The following is a 26,667-nucleotide window of genomic DNA, read 5'->3' as shown; positions in this document are numbered from 1 at the left end:
CTTCCAGGATCTCCTCCCATGTCCAACTTTCCTGGCCACACTGCTTGGTCCATCTTTGGTGGGAGGTTCTGTAACGGCTCTCGTCGGAATGAGTGGACCAAAGCGCAGCGTGGAAAGTGTTCATGATTTTTATTGATCAAAAAAACACAAACAAAATAACAAAACGAAAAGCAAACAGTTCTGTCAGGTAACAGAATACTAAACAGAAAATAACCTCCCACAAAACTCCCAGAAAACATAGATATTCCCACCCGAGTCACACCCTGACCTAACCAAACATAGAGAATAAATAAGATCTCTAAGGTCAGGGCGTGACATTCTAGCTATACACACGGGTTGTAAGTGAAATTATTTTCCAATCATTTATTCTGAACAGAAACAGAATTTTTTCGTTCCGTTCCACTGTTCTGACCAGCAACATAAAGTAATCAGCTGGTTCGAAACCAAAAAAGTTATGGTTTATATAATTCCTTTCTGTTCCTTTTAAAACCTCTGAAATAATACATTTTTTTAATTTGTCTCAATATTAAATGACTTCGCCAGTCAGTGCGGATAGAGCAGCTTGCTATGGAGCAGAGAGGCAGGCAAGCTATAGTTGTTTACATGCATTGTACAGACAAGTGTAGGGTGGGAGATGCGGGTTGGGAGAGAGCGAGAGAGGGAGGAGGAGGAGGATTGGCTTGAAGCGGTGGGGATCTTGTTATGACATGCATTATCTGAATTAGGCACACAGAATTATACCTACGGAGGAGTGGTTTCTATGAAGTAACTTTGAATGTCTTTGAACTTCAGAGAGTTGGCTTAACATTGGACCAGAACTAGCTAGCTAGTTAGCTAACAAGCTTCTGTGTGCAAAGCGGCACCAGAATTAAAATAAAAACGTCTTACCTTTTTGTTAGTAAATCCAATGTGAAACATGATACCTATAGTATCCTTAACTAGCATTGAAAAAGTTAATCCGTTCTTCTTCAATTCAAAATCTCTCTCCCTAATTTCTGAATCACACTTGTAACATCAGTAGGCTACAGTAGCCTATGCTTCAGAGGGGGAGGGGCAGGTAGCCTACACACGTGTACACACACTGGCAAGGATTTGCAGCTGGCAGGCAGACACTGGAATACGTTTCTGAGTGACAGAGTTAGGGCTTTGCATAGATCTTTGTCGCATTTTTTGTGGGACTGGAAAGAAACCCCTGTAATGTAAAATAACGTTATTAAACAGTTCTCATGTTTTTAAAATAATGGTTCTGTTCCAGAACAGTATAGATCACCTTCATTCCCGGTTCTGATTCTGTTCCTTGAAAAATGTATTTATTTTCTGGTTTTCAGTTCTGTTCCCTGAACCGGTTCCAACTCCTGGCTGTACACAATGTTTCCAGTGTATCTCTTTGTATAGGACGTATAGGACGAAAAGGCACAGAAGAGTACATCACTCAATGGTCAGCTCCTCAATGCTGTCTGTTCCTATGTCAGTTTTGTACGTTTGTAAATTACAACAGAACCAATCTCGACTGGGGTCATTGAATTGAGAGAAAGCGATTGTGTAGGTGTTTTAAAAGATGTTCAGCACGTTTACTTTTGGTTAAAGAATTTAGCCTGTTAAGCTGTGAGAACATAGAAACCAACCAAGGCCATCTGATCACTGTTCAGCCAAACAAAAGATGGTTGGATCGCTGGCTCTTGCTACTGTATAAAGACAGACAGAGAGGAGTTGGAGAGAGGGAGAGGAAATATCAGTAAGAGAATAGAAATCTGGATCGACAAACAGACAAGACAGACGACAACAATTAATTAGGCTCTATGAATATGTGCAGAGCAGATGTAGGCTACACCATACAGCCAGATGCAATAGGAATCAACCTGCATGTAGAGTAATGGGAGTGAGTATAAAGTACGTACCAAAGGTATAGAACCCTAGATAGGGTGATGTCATAGAATTCCTGTCTACGGATATATTGTATATGGTGAGTACTGAGGCAGAGGCTGCCTGACAAGATGTGGGTAGAACCTTTCCTCCTGCCTCTCCAAACATCACAACCAGGCTGATGCAATGAGACTAAAACTCCCAAGCAGCCTATAGGCTGGCTTGATTACAACTACATGGTCTAACAACTGCACAGGAACCTTGGGTGTAAGCTACAGGGAATTGAACAGTGTGTGTGACTCAAGACCATGTTAGCCCACCAAGAAAAAGGCATTAGCTCTGGGATCCAGGTCTCAGGCAAAGTTGCTCATCATGTGAGTGTAGTTTGTTACAATGACATACTCAGCAGAAATCGTCACTCATGTTTGGTGCAGTGTAAAGAGAATTGTGTGGGTGATCTCTCTGTGTACTATACATAACTGCTACCATGAAGTCAAAATCAGAAAAGAGAGTGCTCTTGGAAGGCATGAAAGGACGTGATGTTACATAAAAGGCCAGTGTGTGTGTGTGTGGATGTGTGGCCTCTTCAAAAGAAGACATAGAAAGCACATATGTGCATATGTCCCTCAGCTTTGCTTCTTCCATCTGGGTTTTATAGGGACTGTGAGCTGGATGTAGGGTAATTACACACACAGTTGCCACTTCCTGAATGATCTGAATTTTATGTCCTAGGCGGATCGGTGCTTAAAGACATGCTCCAGAACTTTGGCGATTACTAAGTATTTTTTAAACCTCTCACTTTGGGCTGTATGTGTCAATGTGTAGCTCATTCAGTACATGGATAATCTATGAGCATAGCTACTGTCAATTAGCCACGGAATCCCTAGTTTGAAAGCAACTGTTCTTCTGGAAGCTGTGCTGCAACATTTCCCCTAAATCTCGCCCCACTTGGGCCAGCACCCTAGCAATTTGAGTTCAACCGATGAGCTTCAGCCCCTCTCAATATGAGTGACAGCTAGCAACATGCACATGACGCACACACAGCAGAGTGAGAGAGAGAGTAATGACATGGTACACATACAGTTGAAGTTGGAAGTTTACATACACATAGGTTGAAGTCATTAAAACTTGTTTTTCAACCACTTCACAAACTTCTTGTTAACAAACTATAGTTTTGGCAAGACGGTTAGGACATTTACTTTGTGCATGACACAAGTAATTTTTCCACCAATTGTTTACAGTCAGATTATTTCACTTATAATTCACTGTATCACAATTCCAGTGGGTCAGAAGTTTACATACACTAAGTTGACTGCCTTTAAACAGCTTGGAAAATTCACGAAAATAATGTAATGGCTTTAGAAGCTTCTGATAGGCTAATTGACATTATTTGAGTCAATTGGAGGTGTACCTGTGGATGTATTTCAAGGCCTACCTTCAAACTCAGTGCCTCTTTGCTTGACATCATGGGAAAATCAAAATAAATCAGCCAAGACCTCAGAAAAAAATTGTAACCTCCACAAGTCTGGTTCATCCTTGGGAGCAATTTCCAAACGCCTGAAGGTACCACGTTCATCTGTACAAACATAGTATAAAAGTATAAACACCATGGGACCACGCAGCCGTCATACCGCTCAGGAAGGAGACGCGTTCTGTCTCCTAGAGATGAACGCACTTTGGTGCGAAAAGTGCAAATCAATCCCAGAACAACAGCAAAGGACCTTGTGAAGATGCTGGAGGAAACAGGTACAAAAGTATCTATAGCCACAGTAAAACGAGTCCTATATCGACATAACCTGAAAGGCCACTCGGCAAGGAAGAAGCCACTGCTCCAAAAATGCCATAAAAAAACAGACTACAGTTTGCAACTGCACATGGGGACAAAGATCGTACTTTTTGGAGAAATGTCCTCTAATCTGATGAAACAAAAATAGAACTGTTTGGCAATAATGACCATCATTATGTTTGGAGGAAAAAGGGGGAGGCTTGCAAGCCGAAGAACACTATCCCAACCGTGAAGAACTGGGGTGGCAGCATCATGTTGTGGGGGTGCTTTGCTGCAGGAGGGACTGGTGCACTTCACAAAACAGATGGCATCATTAGAAAGGAAAATTATGTGGATATATTGAAGCAACATCTCAAGACATCAGTCAGGAAGATAAAGCTTGGTTGCAAATGGGTCTTCCAAATGGACAATGACCCCAAGCGTACTTCCAAAGTTGTGGCAAAATGGCTTAAGGACAACAAAGTCAAGGTATTGGAGTGGCCATCACAAAGCCCTGACCTCAATCCTATAGAAAACTTGTTGGCATAACTGAAAAAGTATGTGCGAGCAGGCAGGCCTACAAACCTGACTCAGTTACACCAGCTCTGTCAGGAGGAATGGGCCAAAATTCATCCAACTTATTGTGGGAAACTTGTGGAAGACTACCCGAAACGTTTTACCCAAGTTTAACAATTTAAAGGCAATGCTACCAAATACTAATTGAGTGTATGTAAACTTCTGACCCACTGGGAATGTGATGAAAGAAATAAAAGCTGAAATAAATAATTATCTCTACTATTATTCTGATATTTCACATTCTTAAAACAAAGTGGTGATCCTAACTGACCTAAGACAGCGAATTTTTACTAGGATTAAATGTCAGGAATTGGAAAAAACTGAGTTTAAATACACTGCTCAAAAAAATAAAGGGAACACTAAAATAACACATCCTAGATCTGAATGAAAGAAATAATCTCATTAAATACTTTTTTCTTTACATACTTGAATGTGCTGACAACAAATTCACACAAAAATAATCAATGGAAATCCAATTTATCAACCCATGGAGGTCTGGATTTGGAGTCACACTCAAAATTAAAGTGGAAAACCACACTACAGGCTAATCCAACTTTGATGTAATGTCCTTAAAACAAGTCAAAATGAGGCTCAGTAGTGTGTGTGGCCTCCGCGTGCCTGTATGTCCTCCCTACAATGCCTGGGCATGCTCCTGATGAGGTGGCGGATGGTCTCCTGAGGGATCTCCTCACAGACCTGGACTAAAGCATCCGCCAACTTCTGGACAGTCTGTGGTGCAACGTGGCATTGGTGGATGGAGCGAGACATGATGTCCCAGATGTGCTCAATTGGATTCAGGTCTGGGGAACGGGCGGGCCAGTCCATAGCATCAATGCCTTCCTCCTGTAGGAACTGCTGACACACTCCAGCCACATGAGGTCTAGCATTGTCTTGCATTAGGAGGAACCCAGGGCCAACCGCACCAGCATATGGTCTCACAAGGGGTCTGAGGATCTCATCTCGGTACCTAATGGCAGTCAGGCTACCTCTGGCGAGCACATGGAGGGCTGTGCGGCCCCCCAAAGAAATGCCACCCCACACCACTGACCCACCACCAAACCTGTCATGCTGGAGGATGTTGCAGGCAGCAGAACGTTCTCCACGGCATCTCCAGACTCTGTCACGTCTGTCACGTGCTCAGTGTGAACCTGCTTTCATCTGTGAAGAGCACAGGGCGCCAGTGTCGAATTTGCCAATCTTGGTGTTCTCTGGCAAATGCCAAACGTCCTGCACGGTGTTGGGCTGTAAGCACAACCCCCACCTGTGGACGTCGGGCCCTCATACCAGCCTCATGGAGTCTGTTTCTGACCGTTTGAGCAGACACATGCACATTTGTGGCCTGCTGGAGGTCATTTTGCAGGGCTCTGGCAGTGCTCCTCCTGCTCCTCCTTGCACAAAGGTGGAGGTAGCGGTCCTGCTGCTGGGTTGTTGCCCTCCTACGGCCTCCTCCACGTCTCCTGATGTACTGGCCTGTCTCCTGGTAGCGCCTCCATGCTCTGGACACTACGCTGACAGACACAGCAAACCTTCTTGCCACAGCTCGCATTGATGTGCCATCCTGGATGAGCTGCACTACCTGAGCCACTTGTGTGGGTTGTAGACTCCGTCTCATGCTACCACTCGAGTGAAAGCACCTCCAGCATTCAAAAGTGACCAAAACATCAGCCAGGAAGCATAGGAAATGAGAAGTGGTCTGTGGTCACCACCTGCAGAACCACTCCTTTATTGGGGGTGTCTTGCTAATTGCCTATAATTTCCACCTGTTATCTATTCCATTTGCACAACAGCATGTGAAATGTATTATCAATCAGTGTTGCTTCCTAAGTGGACAGTTTGATTTCACAGAAGTGTGATTGACTTGGAGTTACATTGTGTTGTTTAAGTGTTCCCTTTATTTTTTTGAGCAGTGTATATTTGGCTAAGGTGTATGTAAACTTCCGACTTCAACTGTATCTATGCGACGTAGTATGCAATTTCCACTTTTGGCTCGTGAGCGCTACTTGCAGAACCACTGGCTGAAAGGTATGCAAAAGTACAGGAGAATCCCTTTAATTGAGTTTCTCTCTCTGTTTGGAGGGTGGAGGCTGTTGCCCAGGCTGCTCCTTTGTGGCACACACACACACACACACACACACACACACACACACACACACACACACACACACACACACACACACACACACACACACACACACACACACACACACACACACACACACACACACACACACCAAAATGCCATCCTGCTCCTAGCCAAATGTCAGTGTGGTTTCTGCCAGGGCCATATATACAGCATGGCTTTGGTTTAGGCCATCATTTTTCAGTAGGAGAGCAAACCCTCAAGTTTCTACCGTGTCTATGATGATTCCTTCTGGTTTTGGTGTTTGCTTACATTAGGTGATTGATTGAAACCCTATTTGTATTCTATCATTATTGCAGATCATCCTGTGAGAATTATTGTCTTGAAGCCTGTGTGGTAGACCAGATAGTGTTGTTTGTGAATGGCTGCCTTCTCGCTGGTGAGCGATTGACATTGTTTGTCTGTTTGGGTAGACACCTGGCATTTCTAAAAGTCACCACACATGACTAGGCTGCACTGATCAGCCTCAGTGTGTGTGTGTGTGTGTGTGTGTGTGTGTGTGTGTGTGTGTGTGTGTGTGTGTGTGTGTGTGTGTGTGTGTGTGTGTGTGTGTGTGTGTGTGTGTGTGTGTGTGTGTGTGTGTGTGTGTGTGTGTGAGAGAGAGAGAGAGAGAAAGAGAGAGAGAGAGAACAGAGAGAGAGAGAAAGAAAGAGAGAAAGAGAGAAAGAGAGAGAGAGAGAGAGAAGAGAGAGAGAGAAAGAGAGAGAGAGAAAGAGAGAGAAAGAAAGAGAGAAAGAGAGAGAGAAAGAGAGAGAGAAATAGAGAGAGAAAGAGAGAGAAATAGAGAGAGAAATAGAGAGAGAGAAAGAGAGAGAGAGAAATAGAGAGAGAGAGAGAGAGAGAGAGAGAGAGAAAGAGAGAGAGAGAGAAAGAGAGAGAGAGAGAAAGAAAGAGATGGAGAGAGAGAGAGAAAGAGAGAGAGATAGTGAGAGAAAGAGAGAGAGAGAGAGAGAGAGAGAGAAGAGAGAGAGAGCCATTCATTCATTGACATCAGTGAAGAACACCATGTCTCCTCTACTTTCTTGTTCATAAAACAAGTCAGATAACTCAAAGATTTGGAAAGACTTATCTTGTCACGTACACTGTCATTTAGGTTATTCTAAATCCAAATGGACATAGCTTTTATTGGTTTGGCAAACTCTCCAACGTCTACTCAACTGTCAAACTATTTCAAAAGATTTGGATCATATTCAGTCAGTACAGTCTTTCAGTAGAATGAGGAGTTCGATGCCGACATCTTTCATTACACACATGTAAATGTATCAATGATGGTCGTTTTTCAACTTCTATATCTTTGTTGGCTCGTCCGCCAGTCTTCTTCTATGAGCATGAGTAACGCAAAGAGAGAAGAGTTAGTCAGACCTCTTACTGTTCAATATATCCGTTGTTTTGCATCACTCTGAGATACATCAACAAACTACCCTCTTTCTATCAAAGGACTGTTTGTACTTAACTGAGGGTAAATACAAGTGATGTTGTTTATTTTAAATTCTGATCCCCGTACGCTTTTGATTTAGCAACAGTTAGCTCTCTTTATGAGATCCGGAGAAGTTAACAGGAGTGACTATCATTAGTCATAAAGGCCCTGGCTTTTTCCTGACCATGTTACCTGAATGGATAAATAATGCAGAACCTGTCATGTTCAGGGATACAGAGTGACCTTTTTTCAGAACACTATGTTCCCTTGAGTTCAATGTCATGGAAGCAGACTTATCTGCTGTGTGACTATTCTAATTGGTGTCTTTGAAGCCACACACCCAAACAACTACCTCCGTTAAGACACGACTAGATACACAACCCACAGCCATATATTTTTAAATATGCAGCATTGGGCCTAATGTCAACACCAAAGAGAAGTTTTCTTCCTCTTATGTTGTGGTTTATAACGAGGATGGATGCAGATGCGTTGCTATTAACCCCACTGCACTGCAGTGCTGCAATGTGGGCTGCTGCCATGTTGAGTTAGCCAAATGATACATCTCAGACAACTATGCGTCTATAAGGCATTTATTATGTTGGCTGCCAGAGAACTGTGGCATTGACAAGGAAGGGCAGGGTGCTCACTAATGTTACATGTGCAATTTCACAGCCACTAACATTGTTTTACTAGGTGTTAACAATTATATCACTTATCAGTGAGGTAGAAATATGTGTTACGTGTTTTATTAACTATTTAAGCCTGAATATGAGAAATAAGATGCATTTTAGTTGGCATTAAGAATACATAGGCTACACAAACAAAATGAATGATACATTAATTACTGGAGGTGCATTTACTTTTATGTAGGCCTAGAACTATTTTCAGAGGTGTAAAGTACTTAAGTAAAAATAGTTTTAAGTACAACTTAAGTAGTTTTTGGGGGTTTCTGTACTTTACTTTACTATTTATATTTTTGACAACTTTTAATTTTACTACACTTCATTCCCAAAGAAAATAATGTACTTTTTACTCCATACATTTTCCCTGACACCTAAAAGTACTTGTTACATTCTGAATGCTTAGCAGGACAGTAAAATGGTCTAATTCACGCACTTAAAGAGAAAATCACTGGTCATCCCTACTGCATCTGATCTGGCGGGCTCACTAAACACAAATGCTTTGTTTGTAAATCATGTTTGAGTGTTGGAGTGTGCCCCTGGCTATCTGTAAAATAAAATAAACAAGAAAATCGTGCTGTCTGGTTTGCTTAATATGAAGAATTTGAAAGTATTTATACTTTTACTTTTACTTTTGATACTTAAGTATATTTTTAGCAATTAAACAGACTTTTGATACTTAAGTATATTTAAAACCAAATACTTTTTGTTGGATTTTACTGGGTGACTTTCACTTTTACTTGAGTCATTTTGTCACGTCCTGACCAGTAAAAGGGGTTATTTGTCATTGTAGTTTGGTCAGGGCGTGGCAGGGGGTGTTTGTTTTGTGTGTTTCGGTGTTTTTTGGTTTACGTTCTATGTTTTCTATTTCTATGTTTATATCTAGTTTTCTATTTCTATGTTGGGTTTTTGGCAATGACCTCCAATTAGAGGCAGCTGGTTGTCGTTGTCTCTAATTGGAGACCATATCTGGTTGTGTTTGTTTCACTTGTGTTTTGTGGGTGGTTATTTTCTGTATAGCCTGGGAGCCTTATGGAACTGTTTTCGTCATTTGTTTATTTTGTTTAAGTGTTTTCTTTAAATAAATTAAGAAGATGAGCACTTTACCCGCTGCGCCTTGGTCCTATCCTTACGATGCCTATGACACATTTTCTATTAAGGTATCTTTACTTTTACTCAAGTATGAAAATTGGGTACTTATTCCACCACTGACTATTTTAAGTGGTTGGGGGAAACTGGGGTATGGGGTGATTGGGACGGGACTATTAAAAACCAGTGGTGTAAAGTACTTAAGTAAAAATACTTTAAAGTACTACTGAAGTCTTTTTTTGGGGGTATTTGTACTTTACTTGGCTATCTGTAAATAATGTCAGTGTTGGAGTGTGCCCCTGGCTATCTGTAAATAATATCTGAGTGTTTGAGTGTTCCCCTGGCTGCCCATACATTTTAAAAACAAGAACATGGTGCTGTCCACTTTGCTTAATATAAGGAATTTGAAATTATTTATTATTTTACTTTTGATACTTAAGTACATTTAAAACCAAATACTTTTAGACTTTTACTCAAGTAGTATTTTACTGGCTGACTTTCACTTTTACTTGTGTAACTTTCTATTAAGGTATCTATACTTTTACTAAAGTATGACGATTGGGTACTTTTTCCACCACTTAACTCAGATCTCCAGTCTAGTTATAATCTCATGATGTGCCAATTTTAATTTAATTCAGAGACAAGGGATCAACCTTTTAGGTTTATGTATGGCATCGGATTATGGTCATGTAAAATCAATCCTCACCTCCCCCTCTTATTTTCCATTGAATGATGGAACCGTCTGTCTGTCAGTGCTCGCCTCTTTGTTCAAACCGGTTCAGCTCCTCACCCGCAGCGTCGCCACCGGTGTACAGGGAGTGAGCACCTGCGCCAAGCGTCTATCACGATTTAGATCAGATATCTCCAAATTGGACATGAGGCAGATGCTGAATATTAGTCGTGGAGCAGACAGTTGACCTATATGCTGAAGGTGTAGCGCGTTGAATCTTTTTTGTTGTTGCTCACTTACCGGTTATTGTTTTTGCTGTTTCACCCATTCGACTCATCGCTGACAGTCAGACTGTACGATTGGAGCATCAGGGTAGGCTACGTTTGAAACACCTGCACAAAAGCGCAACGTACCGCTCTAACATTCCTGCGGAATTTGTAAAAACTTCTTTCAGGTAAGATTGAACATATTAATTGTCTGTGAATTGTCTACTTTTTCATTTGTTTGATATAGGATGTGTGGTTATTTAACCCTGTCTGAACAAAATTGGATAATAGCTTGCATGCAGACTGGTGCATCAGCGGCGCCTGGACACGGGGGATGGAATTGATGCATCTTGCTCTGTAAGCCTTTCTTGGCCAACCAAGCAAAGATTTCAGCCCAAGTATAAGTACTTTCAGGTGCTCCAACAGGAACATTACATAGACAGGTCCTGCTTTGCATAGACACCAGCGGGGTATAATAAGGACTTTAACAGGGCTTTTGTATGGACATGTTATGCATTTTTGTATAAGGAGTAGGCTACTTTCATGTGTTCTACCAGGAAAATGACATAGCAGGATCCTGCTTTCCTTATAAACACCATAGGGTATAATACATTACTTTAAAAGGACTTTTGTATGGACATGTTATGCATTTTCTAAGCGATTATTTCTGATCTTCCTTCTGACCTGTGTTGAATACCATGCAGGAAGGATGTGGGCATCTATAAGCTAATCAATGATGATCACCATGACTACCTCTACATCTGCTATTAAACACCACCCTCACTAAGCTTGCAGTAGCTTCTTCTTGTGATCTTTTGAAGGATTTAGATCCAAGCTTTTCATTTTATGACCCGCATGTCCCCCAAACGGCTTCTTCTAACCGAAGGATCTCTGGGCTTGTCTCGGGAGACTCAGAGGGAAATATACTTTCTCTGGAGGGGCCAAATGGGAGACACAACTATCTGATACCGCAGGCTACCATTAATGTGTAAGAGGCATTATGGCAATGGCTTACATTTTATTTGTGGCATTTAAGAGAGCATCCTCAATATATAATGGTCCTCAAGTTAATGTTGTGTGTGTGTGTGTGTGTGTGTGTGGAAGAAATAAGAGAGAGTGAGAGATAAAGGGAGAGAAAAAAGAGAGCTGGAGAAAGGGATCGTTTGGCAGACAGCTGATGGAACATAGATCAGTGATCAGAACACCTGCCCAGCTGTCATGTTCTCCATTATGCATAATGGTCCCACCCACATAACCTCTCAGGGGCCAATCAGAGGTGTGGCTGTCTGTAACCCCAATAGCCTGGCCTGGGCATGACATCAGAGATACAGGCGATAAGAGAGATAAAGGACAATGTTAGAACTAGTTCTGTCTCTCTGCCAACATTCTCCTAGGCAAAGATAGAAGAGGTTGCTGTTGTGGCATACAGAATATTTGTCCATTTCAAATGTACTTTATGCCTTGTAATCTGTCAATGTGCTCATTTGATAAATAAGAGGCAAAGAAACAGGGTAAAAATATTAGCAGCATCAGAATGATGGAAACCATTGTGGATATAAGTACAAACATTCCTGCATAGTGGTCACGAATTACATAGTCCTACTCCAAAGTTGTTCCAATGCACTAAAGTATATCCACTTCAGCTAGGCATGTTTCACACTGGTGCTCAATGCTCTAAAAGTCTTAAACATACAGTAGAGCTTGTTAATGAAAATGTCCCAATCACTTTGTCTTAGGAAGCGGAGCTGTGTTAGTCACCTTGACATGAGGTCTATTGTGTGAGATTGTCCGAGTGCCCTAAGCCTTGTCTATCTATTCATTATTCTAGTCTTGAGCAGTGGCTTCCAACCTTTTCGGTTACTGTACCACCAATATAATTTTTCTCTGCCCGGAGTACCCCTGAAGTACCCCCTCATGTCCATTTGACCAGTAGTCCTATGGTCTCATAAGTCTTCTCAAGTACCCCATGTAGATAGGCCAAGTACCCCCAGTGGTCCTAGTACCCCTGGTTGGGAACCAGTGGTCTAGAGTATAAAGTAGCCAACCTCTTTTTGATAGGCCTTGTAAAGAAGAGAGTTTAGCATGGCGAGGTTAACTAGCTTTTCCAATACAGAGTTTGGGCTGATGCCATTGTGAAACCACACAGAGAGATGGGGGGAAGGAGGGAAAGAGAGAGAGAGAGAGGAGACATAAGCAGGCAGAGAGATGGAAGACAATAATGAAAGAGGGAGGAGAAAGAGAGGAAACAGAGTCAGTAACTGAGACAGAGCCAGGGAGCATGAGGACCTTACCAACCAGACTGAAACTTCTCCAGTGGCCCCCATGCATCTTTCATTCTGTCTGGGTGCGTGCGGGAGAGTTCACTCCTGGGTTTCCTAGACCACCGCCAGAGGCGTCACAGACCTCCCTCACACCCTCATCAGATCAGAGACAGGCTGGATGCCTCCCCTGGGAGGAGCTGACCTGCTGAAGGAGAAAGGAGTGTGCTAGGCTAGCCAAATCTACTGGCAGGCTGGTTAACCACGGCATGGGCCAGATGCCATTACTATGCAACCTACTCTATGCTAGTGTAACCTTTACCAGTGTTTGTGCAGCCAACTCCCACTACCCCACAGCTAATTGTGGTAGGGTTGTGGCTAGAAATATTGGTCATTTTTCACAATAGGAAAATTCCCCAAGATAAATTATTCCCAAGAAAATTCCCAAAGCTATACGTGGACCATAGCCCAGAATCACTGATTTGTGTTGGAAAATGCGAATACGGACCTATGGCATCTCAGAAATAGCCGTAGGTCTATAATGTTCAAGATATTCTTTAGAATCACTGAGCACAGGCGGAAAAGGCCCACTGAGCACAATCAGGAAGGGCTGTTTTGATAGAGAAGGGCTGAACTGGCAACGTGTCTCTGAACTGGCAACATGTTGATTTTAGTTGCCAATATGTGCAGAAAATATCAGCGTCAGCACACCCTGGAAACTAATATATTTCAGGTGCCTGGAGAGGATATGAAATGATTAACTATCTAAGAGACTGGAGTGTCTCTATTCGGTTGCCAGTTTGGACGTTTTTCAGTGGCCAGAAGGTTGTGGTTTATGATAATCAACAGCTAGACGTTATTTTCAGGCACGGAGTCTGTTACTGTGAACTGTGTAGTATGAAACTGCTGCACATTAGTGGGGGATGGGATTTAAACTATACAGTGTGAAGTGGTTTGAGTTGTTTTTGAGAAAGTGCTATGATAATCATCATATAAGGGCTTGGGATGTGTGTTCTAAATGTGTGTTGTGTATTATGTGTTATTGTGTAACTAACTATTTCATAATTGGGTTTTTAATGTTGTACTTGCTTAGCATTGAGCAAATGCAAAAATATGGGGGATTAGTCCCTTGCTGGAATCGAACCCACAACCTTTGACACACTAAGAACTGTATCAAAAGCCCAGAGGATTGGTACTGTAGAGTTGTACAACTTAATCATGTGGTCATTGTGACACAAACAACAGGGGAATAGGCCACTTTTTGTCTTGTCTTGTTTATTGGGCAGGTTTTAACCTGGACAGTTCCATTGTGACATATTCAAGTAAACCTACCATAGAAATGTAGGCTATGATGCAGTATCTTTGTTTAGAATCTACTTCCCATGCATGCAGATATTGTGTCTTATATGGAAAACTGGAGGCATCTACCTGTGAGGGGTTTACCTGGTATTTACCTTTTAGATTGTATGTGATGCATATTGTGCTTGGATTTGGCTTTGCTACCATTTCGTATGCTTTTTTAAAGAAGAAAAGCATTGTGGCTACCATTGTGTGAACCCATTATGTTCTGTATGCAATACGATTGAATCGGACTGAAAATACAGTTTTGAGTGAAAGATTTATTTTCTCCATTTTGGCAGATGTTAATCTTTGAGCTCCCATGTATTGATGACGTAGACCTCACTCTGCCTTGAATTTCAACAATTTCAAGAAGAGGGGAGGGAGAGAGATTTTCCACCTCAGATTCTCTCTCTCCATTTCCCCTGCTGTGAAGTCTCCAATGACGAGCAACCCAGAGGGGGGGTTGGACGAATCGAGCCATCAATCAAGTTTACTATTTGCACCCTGGGAAGGACTGACCCCCCCCCCCCCCCAAAACCAATCACCACAGGCCTGGATAAGACAACGGCACCACAGCTAAAAGGTTCTCACACAAAGAGAACGGCCTCTCTCTTTGTTTCTTGTCAGCGGAGAGCCTCCTTTCTCTGGTATTGACTGGTAGCAGATGCTGAAGGTCATGCTATCACGTTTAGTATTCCTGTTTGAGCTGCTCAATAGCAAGCTTTTTGACACATTTCTGATGGCTCCACATTTGTTGGAGCTTCTCAGCTGGTTGGCTCTTGCGAAACCAGAGTTGAAGAATGATTCCGACATGAGCTACAGTACATACACTCCATATAAGACACTTTTAGTTGCTTTGGATAAAGGCTAAATTACCATATTATCATGTTATTGACCCTTGTGTTACTCTGTATACTGGTTGCCAGAAGACTCCATATGACCTCCATATGATCTCCATAAACTAAGTGCTACTCCCCAGGGTCTAGTCACATCATGGTGTCCAATGATGATTGAATTTGGTCATCTGTGTTATTTCTTATGAGAATAAAGAAGTCCACGATGACAACTTTCATGCACGTTCAATATATGACGTTTATTACCGACGCACCGTTGCTCAGACCAAGGCTCTATCTGCAATAAATGTTAGTATGTGGTAGAACTCTTTTTTTTTATGCACCTAGTTTATATTCTGTGGACTGAGCACCTCTTCTGCGTGTCATTAAACATGTAAACTCCTGGATGAAGTGGCAGCCATTGAAATGGAAGTAGTTTATCTCTGTGGCACCAGCACCTCTTAGCCTGAATGTATAATTTCTTTTTACATTTTGATGGCCACTTCTCTGGCCATGGCTATGTATGAAATGGCACCCTATTCTCTATATTACTACAAAAATAGTGCACTATATAAGGAATAGGGTGCCCTTTTGGATGCACCCCATCTCTCCCAGTGGGTGGATTAAAGTCGAAGGGCTAGATCCTATCAGATCCGTGCTATAGCCGACACCCACATAGTGGTTGTTTTGGCGTGTCGGAGGTGGAACTGCGTAAGAGCTGTCAAATCCACAAGCGGCTCCTTGCGTTACTATATCGCCGATTTTTGAGAAATGCCATGCGACCGCTTTAGAAGTTCATGCAGCTGCATTACAAGTTCAAACACTCAAATGCGTATTATTCTATTGTCTACACCTCAATTAGACTGAGGCTATAATTCCTCCATCCAAATTAACATGAAAACTGACATTATTTCTATCATCGATAGAGCTTAAACTTTCTATCGCCGTTTGAACTTTAACCCTGTATGTATAATAAGGGAGTGGTTTGTGACACATGAGCAGCCGCTCACCAATTTGTCAGCTCATACTGCAATTCCACTTCCAACACCGCCAAAACTTCCGCTATGTGGATGTCGGCCAACGTAGGTTAACTCTCGATCTGATTGAATCTAGGCCAAAGCCACTGCCCATGCACCTGATCCCTTCCACCTGATGTTACCAGCCACATTGACCTCTCACCTATAGCCGTTCACCTCTGACCCCTACCAGACATACAGCTGGAGTAACGGACCCGGCGCAGGCGTCTTAACAGCCCCTAGCTACAGTTGAAGTCGGAAATTAACATACACCTTAGCCAAATACATTTAAACTCAGTTTTTCACAATTCCTGACATTTAATCCTAGTAAAAATTCCCTGTCTTAGGTCAGTTAGGATCACCACTTTATTTTAAGAATGTGAAATGTCAGAATAATAGTAGAGTTATTTATTTCAGCTTTTATTTCTTTCATCACATTCCCAGTGGGTCAGAAGTTTACATACACTCAATTAGTATTTGGTAGCACTGCCTTTAAATTGTTTAACTTGGGTCAAACGTTTTGGGTAGCCTTCCACAAGCTTCCCAGACAGACTAAGCAAGTTTTTTGCTCGCTTTGAGGACAATACAGTGCCACTGACACGGCCCGCTACCAAAACCTGCGGGCTCTCCTTCACTGCAGCCAATGTGAGTAAAACATTTAAATGTGTTAACCCTCGCAAGGCTGCAGGCCCAGACGGCATCCCCGGCCACGTCCTCAGAGCATGCGCACACCAGCTGGCTGGTGTGTTTACAGAAATATTCAATCAATCCCTATCCCAGTCTGCTGTCCCCACATGCTTCAAGAGGGCCACCATTGTTCCTGTTCCCAAGAAAGCTAAAGTAACTGAGCTAAATGACTACCGCCCTGTAGCAATCACTTCCGTCATCATGAAGTGCTTTGAGAGACTAGTCAAGGACCATATCACCTCCACCCTACCTGACACCCTAGACCCACTCCAATTTGCTTACCGACCCAATAGGTCCACAGACGACGCAATCGCCATCACACTGCACACTGCCCTAACCCATCTGGACAAGAGGAATACCTATGTAAGAATTCTGTTCATCGATTACAGCTCAGCATTTAACACCATAGTACCCTCCAAACTCGTCATTAAGCTCGAGACCCTGGGTCTCGACCCCGCCCTGTGCAACTGGATCCTGGACTTCCTGATGGGCCGCCCCCAGGTGGTGAGGGTAGGTAACATCTCCATCCCGCTGATCCTCAACACTGGGTCCCCACAAGGGTGCGTTCTCAGCCCTCTTCTGTCGTCCCTGTTCACCCATGACTGCGTGGCCATGCACGCATCCAACTCAATCATCAAGTTTGCAGATGAGAGGAATTAAGCTCGAAACCCTGGGTCAGTGGTAGGCTTGATTACCAACGACGAGACGGCCTACAGAGAGGAGGTGAGGGCCCTCGGAGTGTGGTGCCAGGAAAATAACCTCGCACTCAATGTCAACAAAACAAAAGAGATGATCGTGGACTTCAGGAAACGGCAAAGGGAGCACCCCCCTATCTACATTGACGGGACAGTAGTGGAGAGGGTGGAGAGTTTTTAAGTTCCTCGGCGTACACATCATGGACAAACTGAAATGGTCCACCCACACAGACAGCGTGGTGAAGAAGGCGCAGCAGCGCCTCTTCAACCTCAGGAGGCTGAAGAAATTCGGCTTGTCACCAAAAACAATCACAAACTTTTACAGATGCACAATCGAGAGCATCCTGTTGGGCTGTATCACCGCCTGGTACGGCAGCTGCACCGCCCATAACCGGAAGGCTCTCCAGAGGGTAGTGAGGTCTGCACAACGCATCATCAGGTGCAAACGACCTGCCCTCCAGGACACCTACACCACCCGATGTCACAGGAAGGCCAAAAAGATCATCAAGGACAGCAACCACCCGAGCCACTGCCAGTTCACCCCGCTAACATCCAGAAGGCGAGGTCAGTACAAGTGCATCAAAGCTGGAACCGAGAGACTGAAAAACAGCTTCTATCTCTAGGCCATCAGACCATCACTAACATTGAGTGGCTGCTGCCAACATACTGACTCAACTCAAGCCACTTTAATAATGGGAAAATTGATGTAATCAATTTATCACTTGCAACTTTATATTATTTATATTAGATAATGTTTACATAACCTACATTATTCATCTCATATGTATATACTGTACGCCATACCATCTACTGCATTTTGCCATCTTGATGTAATTAGATGTATCACTAGCCACTTTAAACAATGCCACTTTATATAATGTTTTCATAACCTACATAACTCATCTCATATGTATATACGGTACTCTATACCATCTACTGCATCTTGCCATCCTGATGTATTGTATCACTAGCCACCTTTAACAATGCTGCTTTATGTTTTCATACCCTACAATACTCATCTCATATGTATATACTGTACTCCATACCATCTATTACATCTTGCCTATGCCGTTCGGCCATCACTCATTTATATATTTTTATGTACATATTCGTATTCATTCCTTTACACTTGTGTACAAGGTAGTTGTTGTGGAATTGGTAGATTACTTGTTAGATATTATTGCATGGTCAGAACTAGAAGCACAAGCATTTCGCTACACTTGCATTAACACCTGCTAACCATGTGTATGTGACAAATACATTTGATTTGATAAGTTGGGTGAATTTTGGCCCATTCCTCCTGACAGAGCTGGTGTAACTGAGTCAGGTTTGTAGGCCTCCTTGCACGCACATGCTTTTTCAGTTCTGCCCACAAATTTTCTATAGGATTGAGGTCAGGGCTTTGTGATGGCCACTCCAATACCTTGACTTTGTTGTCCTTAAGCCATTTTGCCACAACTTTGGAAGTATGCTTGGGGTCATTGTCCATTTAGAAGACCCATTTGTGACCAAGCTTTAACTTCCTGACTGATGTCTTGAGATGTTGCTTCAATATATCCACATCATTTTCCTCCCTCATGATGCCATCTATTTTGTGAAGTGCACCAGTCCCTCCTGCAGCAAAGCACCCCCACAACATGATGCTGCCACCCCAGTGCTTCACGGTTGGGATAGTGTTCTTCGGCTTGCAAGCCTCCCCCTTTTTCCTCCAAACATCACGATGGTTATTATGGCCAAACAGTTCTATTTTTGTTTCATCAGATCAGAGGACATTTCTCCAAAAAGTACGATCTTTGTCCCCATGTGCAGTTGCAAACCGTGATCTGGCTTTTTTATGGAGGTTTTGGAGCAGTGGCTTCTTCCTTGCTGAGCGGTCTTTCAGGTTATGTCGATATAGGACTCGTTTTACTGTGGATATAGGTACTTTTGTACCTGTTTCCACCAGCATCTTCACAAGGTCCTTTGCTGTTGTTCTGGGATTGATTTGCATTTTTCGCACCAAAGTACGTTCATCTCTAGGAGACAGAACGTGTCTCCTTCCTGAGCGGTATGACGGCTGCGTGGTCCCATGGTGTTTATACATGTGTACTATTGTTTGTACAGATGAATGTGGTACCTTCAGGCATTTGGAAATTGCTCCCAAGGATGAACCAGACTTGTGGAGGTTACAATTTTTTTCTGAGGTCTTGGCTGATTTATTTTGATTTTCCCATGACGTCAAGCAAAGTGGCACTGAGTTTGAAAGTAGGCCTTGAAATGCGTCCACAGGTACACCTCCAATTGACTCAAATAATGTCAATTAGCCTATCAGAAGCTTCTAAACCCATTACATAATTTTCTGGAATTTTCCAAGCTGTTTAAAGGCACAGTCAACTTAGTGTATGTAAACTTCTGACCCACTGGAATTGCGATACAGTGAAATAATCTGTCTGTAAACAATTGTTGGAAAAATTTGTTGTGTCATGCACAAAGTAGATGTCCTAACCGACTTGCCAAAACTATAGTTTATTAACAAGAAATTTGTGGAGTGGTTGAAAAACGAGTTTTAATGACTCCAACCTATGTGTATGTAAACAGCCGACTTCAACTGTATCTGCTGCTATTCATTTGTATTGTGACTGTTCCTTCTGTCACATCTCTCTCTCTCTGTCTTCATCACCATCTCTCACACAGCGTTACAAAGTTGGTTACACTTGCTTTTTAACACAAATCCAGTACATAGGTTGATTGAGCTGCGTTGATTGAGTGCATTTTGCATCTGTCTTCACTGACAGCTCCCTGCTGTCAGTGAAGACACACACACACACACACACACACACACACACACACACACACACACACACACACACACACACACACACACACAATAACACACATACTGCATGAAAGTCTTCCACTGATAAATGAAATGTTTATAGTTCCATTGCAGTTGTATAGCTCCACAAGGGGCTCTATACCACTCACTATGCCTTTGTATCTCTCTCAGGTTCGCAGCACCTGAGTAAAGCACACCAGGGTTTATTGCACATAAGTCATATAGAAGCACTGTGCTCAGTTATGCTATATATAGCAATACTTATTTGATAAGTATGTTGAGTGTGTGTATATATATATATATATATCTCCATATTTATATGATCAATATGGTATTGTATCTGTAGGCATTGTGTAATGTGATAACGCTGTAATTAGGCTCCTGCTCCTCAGTAATGATATGAAGCATTATAAATCTTAATGACCTCAGAGTCATTAGACGTGGCAGTCTTTGGACCATCTTCTAGACAGATGAGGTTACTGTGTGTCTGTCTCTGGCACGCAGCTAGGCCAAATCTTAGCCTTTCATTTGAACCTCATCTCATAAGATCGGTGACAAGAGGATGTTGCAGTAGGTTAGTCAGTGGTCCCATTCACTCCCCCACTTAAGATGTAAGGAGACAGAGGGTTATGGTCTTTGTTTGGGTAGCAATAATAATAATATATTTTATTTGCAGAGCCATATGGTTGTATAGACTAACAGTAAGTTAAATATAGTAGTCCCATTCACTCCCCCCACTTAAGATGTGAGGACATGGGAGACAGAAAGAGGGGTATGGACGGCTGGTAAGCTGTTACAGTATGGTTAGTACAGTATGATTGAGTAGACTTACTGTAGATGGCTTGATCAACCACCATCTGTCATGCTTATGTTCTGGGCGGTAACCTCAATATTGTGGGGCTTACTGCTGCATGGTCCCAGGCTATTTACTCCAATAATCATCAAGCCCAATGGAAATCATCACTTATGTGACCTACTTGTGATTGATGCCATTTTAAAGATTTACTGCCTAGCTGCGATGTCTCTTTTCCACATCAGTTTGGCAGTCATTTTGCATCTACAAGGTGCTACCTAGAACCTAAAAAGGTTATTTGGCTGTCCCCATAGGAGAACCCTTTTCGGTTCCATGTAGAACCCGTTCCATAGAGGGTTCTACGTGGAACCCAAAAGGATTCTACCTGGAACCAAAAAGGGTTCTCCTATGGGGACAGCTGGAGAATGTTTTTGGAACCCTTTTTTTTCTGCGATAGCATCTTTTTGTAATTATAATTGTCTAACTCTCTCTCTTTGTCCTAAACCTTAATTATTTTTCTTATCTTTCCTCTCACCTTCTCTCCTCTTTTCTCTCACAAATATGTATATATATATAACTAGTGTGTAAATAGTATTTTTGTTGTCTCTTGGTGTCTTTCCTATACATAATTATTTTATTTATTAGTATTTTATTTAATGTAATATCTTATGTTGTTATTTGTATATAACTGCTCTGTACTTTGTCATGTATTTGTACGTTTTATGTGGACACCAGGAAGAGTAGTTGCTACATGTGCAGTAGCTAATGGGGATTCAATTAAACTAAACTCTCCCTCCATCATATCAGAAGCATTGTACATTTTTTTTAATTCTCTGATTCCTCTCCTCTCTGACTCCTTTCCTCTCTGATTTCTCTACTCTCCTCTCCTTTCCTCTCAGCCTGGTCTCAGAGCCATACGAAACGTACTCTCTGTATTTCTGAGCACCTCCAAGGCGTATGATACTTACAAACGGTCTAGTTACTTTAGACAGAAACAAAGAGTTGAACTTGTCCTCTGCAGGGTTGTAGTCTGGTAGCTACTTCTGATAATGTCTTAAGTAATTACTGTGCAATTCTCTGTCTACTTCCTATTTCCTAGACAAATGTACCCATTACTTAGATTTTTCTGTTGCTGAGTCATTTTGTCTTTCCTGTTATTATGTCACAATGCCATGCTGAACCTATAGGGAATAAGAATAATGTTCTCACAGATGATAAAATATTAGCTAGCACATTACCTACTCAAGATTATGGCACAAACAATGTTCTGTTCCTAGAAGACAGAGTATAGCAATTAAAACCCATCCACAATGTCAAAGTGCAAGACCACCTGTGAGGTACAGCCCCAGTCCACACCGTATCATAGCAATGCGAATAGCATTATGCCAGGTTACCACCTGTGCCAGCCTGTCCATTTTCAAAGAGCTTTTAAATTTCAAATTGGCAGTTCGATTTGGCATTATTTTACTAGTTGGTTTTAAAGTGGCCTTCGCCTCAGCTCTCTACCCTTCACTTAGTCTGTCCATCATTTGGAGCCCTCCGCCGCTCTGAAGAGGTAATTGTTTTTGTAAGACATGATTAAGGAGGAGGAAAGAGAGGAAAGTCATTTTTCAGCTGCCAGATCCCCAGTGAGAGAAAAAAAACATGAAGCAACGTCTGACAGTTTTGCTTTATGAAACAGTTTCTCTTTATAAAACAATGCTTTGCTCTATAAAAGCCAAACACTTACACGTGCGCGCGCACACACACACACAGTCATAATGACTGAACATTCCATTGTCGTCCTCTTTGTTTCTCTTCGTTCATCTCTTCCTAGATTGACATGTAATGAAATATCAAGGGAAGTTTAATAGTCTGTTGCATCAACTGGGGCTTGCAACTTTTCCCCAGGTTGTTGTTGTCAAGGAAAGTGTCCTCTTAATTAACTCATGAAACACTATTGAATAGTTACTGACCTCCTTTTCCCAGGAGGCATTGAGACTTGCAGTGCCTTCACAAAGTATTCATACCCCTTGACTTATTCCAAATGTTGTTGTTACAGCCTGATTTTTCTCTCACCCATCTACACACACTACCCCATAATGACAAAGTAAAAAGAAAATGTTCAAATAAGCAATGAGAAATGACAGTCCATCCATTACTTTAAGACATTTCAATACGGAACAACTCAAGAACTTTGAAAGTTTCTTCAAGTGCAGTCGCAAAAACCGTCAAGTGCTATGATGAAACTGGCTCTCATGAGGACTGCCACAGGAATGGAAGACCCAGAGTTACCTCTGCTGCAGAGGACAAGTTCATTAGAGTTACCAGCCTCAGAAATTGCAGCCCAAATAAATACTTCAGAGTTCAAGTAAAATACACATCTCTCCACATTTATATTTCCCACCGTAAAGCATGGAGGAGGTGGTGTTATGGTGTGCTTTGCTGGTGACACTTAGAATTCAAGGCACACTTAACCAGAATTCTACCACAGCATTCTGCAGCAATACACATTGCACACTATGCACATTATCCTTTTAAAAATTCTTTAACTGCTGTCAAGTTGGTTGTTGATCATTGCGTAGACAGACTTTCAGAAAGTATTCAGACCCCGTAACTTTTTCCACATTTTGTTAAATTACAGCCTTATTCAAAATGGATTAAATTGTTTTCCCCCCTCATCAATCTACACACAATACCCCATAATGACAAAGCAATAACTGTTTTTTAGAAATTTTTGCAAATGTCTTTAAAAATAAAAAAACGTAAATATCATGTTTACATAAGTATTCAGACCCTTTACTCAGTACTTTGTTGAAGCACCTTTGGCAGTGATCACAGCCTCAACTTCTTGGGTATGATGCTACAGCTTGGCACACCTGTATTTGGGGAGTTTCTCCCATTCTGCTCTGCAGATCCTCTCAAAATCTGTGAGGTTGGATGGGGAGCGTTACTGCACAGCTATTTTCAGGTCTCTCCAGAGATGTTTGATCGGGTTCAAGTCCGGGCTCTTGCTGGGTCACTCAAGGACATTCAGAGTCTTGTCCCGAAGCCAATCCTGCTTTGTCTTGGCTATGTGCTTAGGGTCGTTGTCCTGTTGGAAGGTAAACCTTCGCCCCAGTCTGAGGTCCTGACACGACCATGCTTCACGGTAGGGATGGTGCCAGGGTTCCTCCAGACGTGATGCTTTGCAGTCAGGCTAAAGAGTTCAATCGTGGTTTCATCAGACCAGAGGATCTTGTTTCTCATGGTCTGAGTGTCATTTAGGTGCCTTTTGGCAAACTCCAAGCAGGCTGTCATTTGCCTTTTACTGAGGAGTGGCCTCAGTCTGGCCGCTCTACCGTAATGGCCTGATTGGTGGAGTGCTGCAGAGATGGTTGTCTTTGTGGAAGGTTCTCCCATCTCCACAGTGGAACTCTAGAGCTCTGTCCGAGTGACCATCGGGTTCTTGGTCACCTCCCTGACCAAGGCCCTTCTCTCCCGATTGCTCAGTTTGGCTGGGCGGCCAGCTCTAGGAAGAGTCTCGGTGGTTCCAAACTTCTTCCATTTAAGAATGAGGGAGACCACTGTGTTCTTTGGGACCTTGAATGTTGCAGACATTTTTTAGTACCCTTCACCAGATCTGTGCCTCAACACAATCCCGTCTCGGAGCTTTACGAACAATTCCTTCTACCTCATGGCTTCAGGTCCAATCAGTTGAATTTACCACAGGTGGACTCCAATCAAGTTGTAGAAACATCTCAAGGATGATCAATGGAAACATTGATCAATTTTGAGTCTCATAGCAAAGTGTCTGAATACTTATATAAATAAAGTATTTCAGTTTTTTATTTTTAATACATTTGCAAAACCTGTTTTTGCTTCGTCATTATGAGGTATTTTATGTAAATTGATGATAGAAAAAAATATTTTATCAATTTTTGAAGATGGCTGTAAGATGACAGCATTTTTTTTAAAAGGAAGGGGTCAGAATACTTTCCGAATGCACTGTAAGTCAAAACTGTAATCTGGCCACTCAGGAACATTCAATGTTGTCTTGGTAAGCAACTCCAGTGTATATTTGACCTTGTGTTTTAGGTTATTGTCCTGCTGAAAGGTGAACATTTCGCCCAGTGTCTGTTGAAAAACATGCTAAACCAGGTTTTCCTCAAGGATTTTGCCTGTGCTTAGCTCTATTCCCCCCCCCCCAAGCCCCCCCCCCCCAAAAAAAAATAACCTCGTCCTTGCCGATGACGAGCATACCCATAATGCAGCCACCACCATGCTTGAAAATATGGTACTCAGGGATGTGCTGTGTTGGATTTTCCCCAAACATAACGCTTTGTATTCTGGATATAAAGTAAATTCTTTGCCACATTTTTTACAGTTTTACTGTAGCGCTTTATTGCAAACAGGATTGTTTTGGAATATTCTGTAAAGGTTTCCTTTTTTTCACTCTGTCATTTGTTAGTATTGTGGAGTAACTACAATGTTGTTGATCCATCCTCTGTTTTCTTCTACCACAGCCATTAAACTCTGTAACTGTTTTAATGTCATCATTGGCCTCATAGGGAAATCCCTGAGCGGTTTCCTTCTTCTCTGGCAACTGAGTTAGGAAGGACACCCGTATCTGTGCAGTGACTGGGTGTATTGATACACCATCCAAAGTGTAATTAATAACTTCACATGCTCAAAGGGATATTCAGTGTATTTTTATCTTTTTGTGAGGCATTGGAAAACCTTCCTGGTCTTTGTGATTGAATCTGTGTTTGAAATTCACTGCTCTACTGAGGGACCATACAGATAATTGTATGTGTGGGGTACAGAGATGAGGTAGTCATTAAAAAATTATGTTAAAGACACTATTATTGCACTACAGAGTGAGTCCACGCAACTTATTATGTGACTTGTTAAGCATTTTTACTCCTGAACTTATTTTGACTTTCCATAAGAAATGGCTTGAATACTTATTGACTCAAGACATTTCAGCTTTTCATGTTTTATTCATTTGTAAAAAAAAATCTAAAAACACATCATTCCACTTTGACATTATGGGTTATTGCGTGTAGGCCAGTTACACAAAATCTACATTTAATCTATTTTCAATTCAGGCTGTAACACAAGAAAATGTGGAAAAAGTCAAGGGGTATGAATACTTTCTGAAGGCACTGTAGGTCCTCTGCCAGTGGGAGGAGACGAGCGATATTCTATCCAAGGCCAGGTAGAGGGGACAGCAGATCCAACGAAGAACATGCAGGGTTTTTACGTGTTGTATGTGTGACGTGTGTCAGCATGGCGTGTGTGTGCGCGCATTTCTTTTTTTGCCCCCTCTGAGAAAGAGCATTCTGACTGGGCTGGTGGTAATTTGTGTGTGTTTGTGTGTGTGTCACTGAGACAGATGAAGTGCTCTGAGGTGCCTGGGTATCATGAATCGAGACCGGAGCAGCTAGTGGGTTGATTAACTAAAGGGACTTAACGGCCCTCTGTCACTGCTGACTCTATTTATGTTATGAGTTGGAAGGCGTTGATATACTGTAGATATCATATACACACACACACACACACACACACACACACACACACACACACACACACACACACACACACACACACACACACCCACACACACACACACAAGCCTGCTCATATCTGTGGTAATGAGAGCAGGCCGGGGAGAGAGCTCATGCCCACAAGATGTATGCGATCGTAGGGAGTCAAACATGGGCTGGAAAGCTGGATGGATCAATGCTGTGTATTTCACTGGTTTTCAATTTCTCTTGTGGAGCATAGCAGTTTCATCCTTCG

The 26,667-nt window shown here is 42.2% G+C and overlaps 1 protein-coding gene across 1 annotated transcript in view; it reads left to right on the top strand.

The window, feature by feature from the left end:
• Nucleotides 1-10,294: 10,294 nt before the first annotated feature.
• ncana (neurocan a) overlaps nucleotides 10,295-26,667 on the top strand; it is a 72,939-nt gene continuing 56,566 nt past the window's right edge. The window contains exon 1 of the mRNA XM_014192009.3: nucleotides 10,295-10,654. The gene's annotated coding sequence lies outside the window, so the exon portion shown is untranslated. The remainder of the gene's footprint in view (nucleotides 10,655-26,667) is intronic.

The sequence above is a fragment of the Salmo salar genome, chromosome 03 (genome assembly GCF_965601325.2).
Source record: "Salmo salar chromosome 03, fSalSal1, whole genome shotgun sequence".
NCBI lineage: Eukaryota > Metazoa > Chordata > Actinopteri > Salmoniformes > Salmonidae > Salmo > Salmo salar.
Note: the sequence above shows the minus strand (reverse complement) of the source record. Positions and strands in the feature narration are given on the sequence as shown.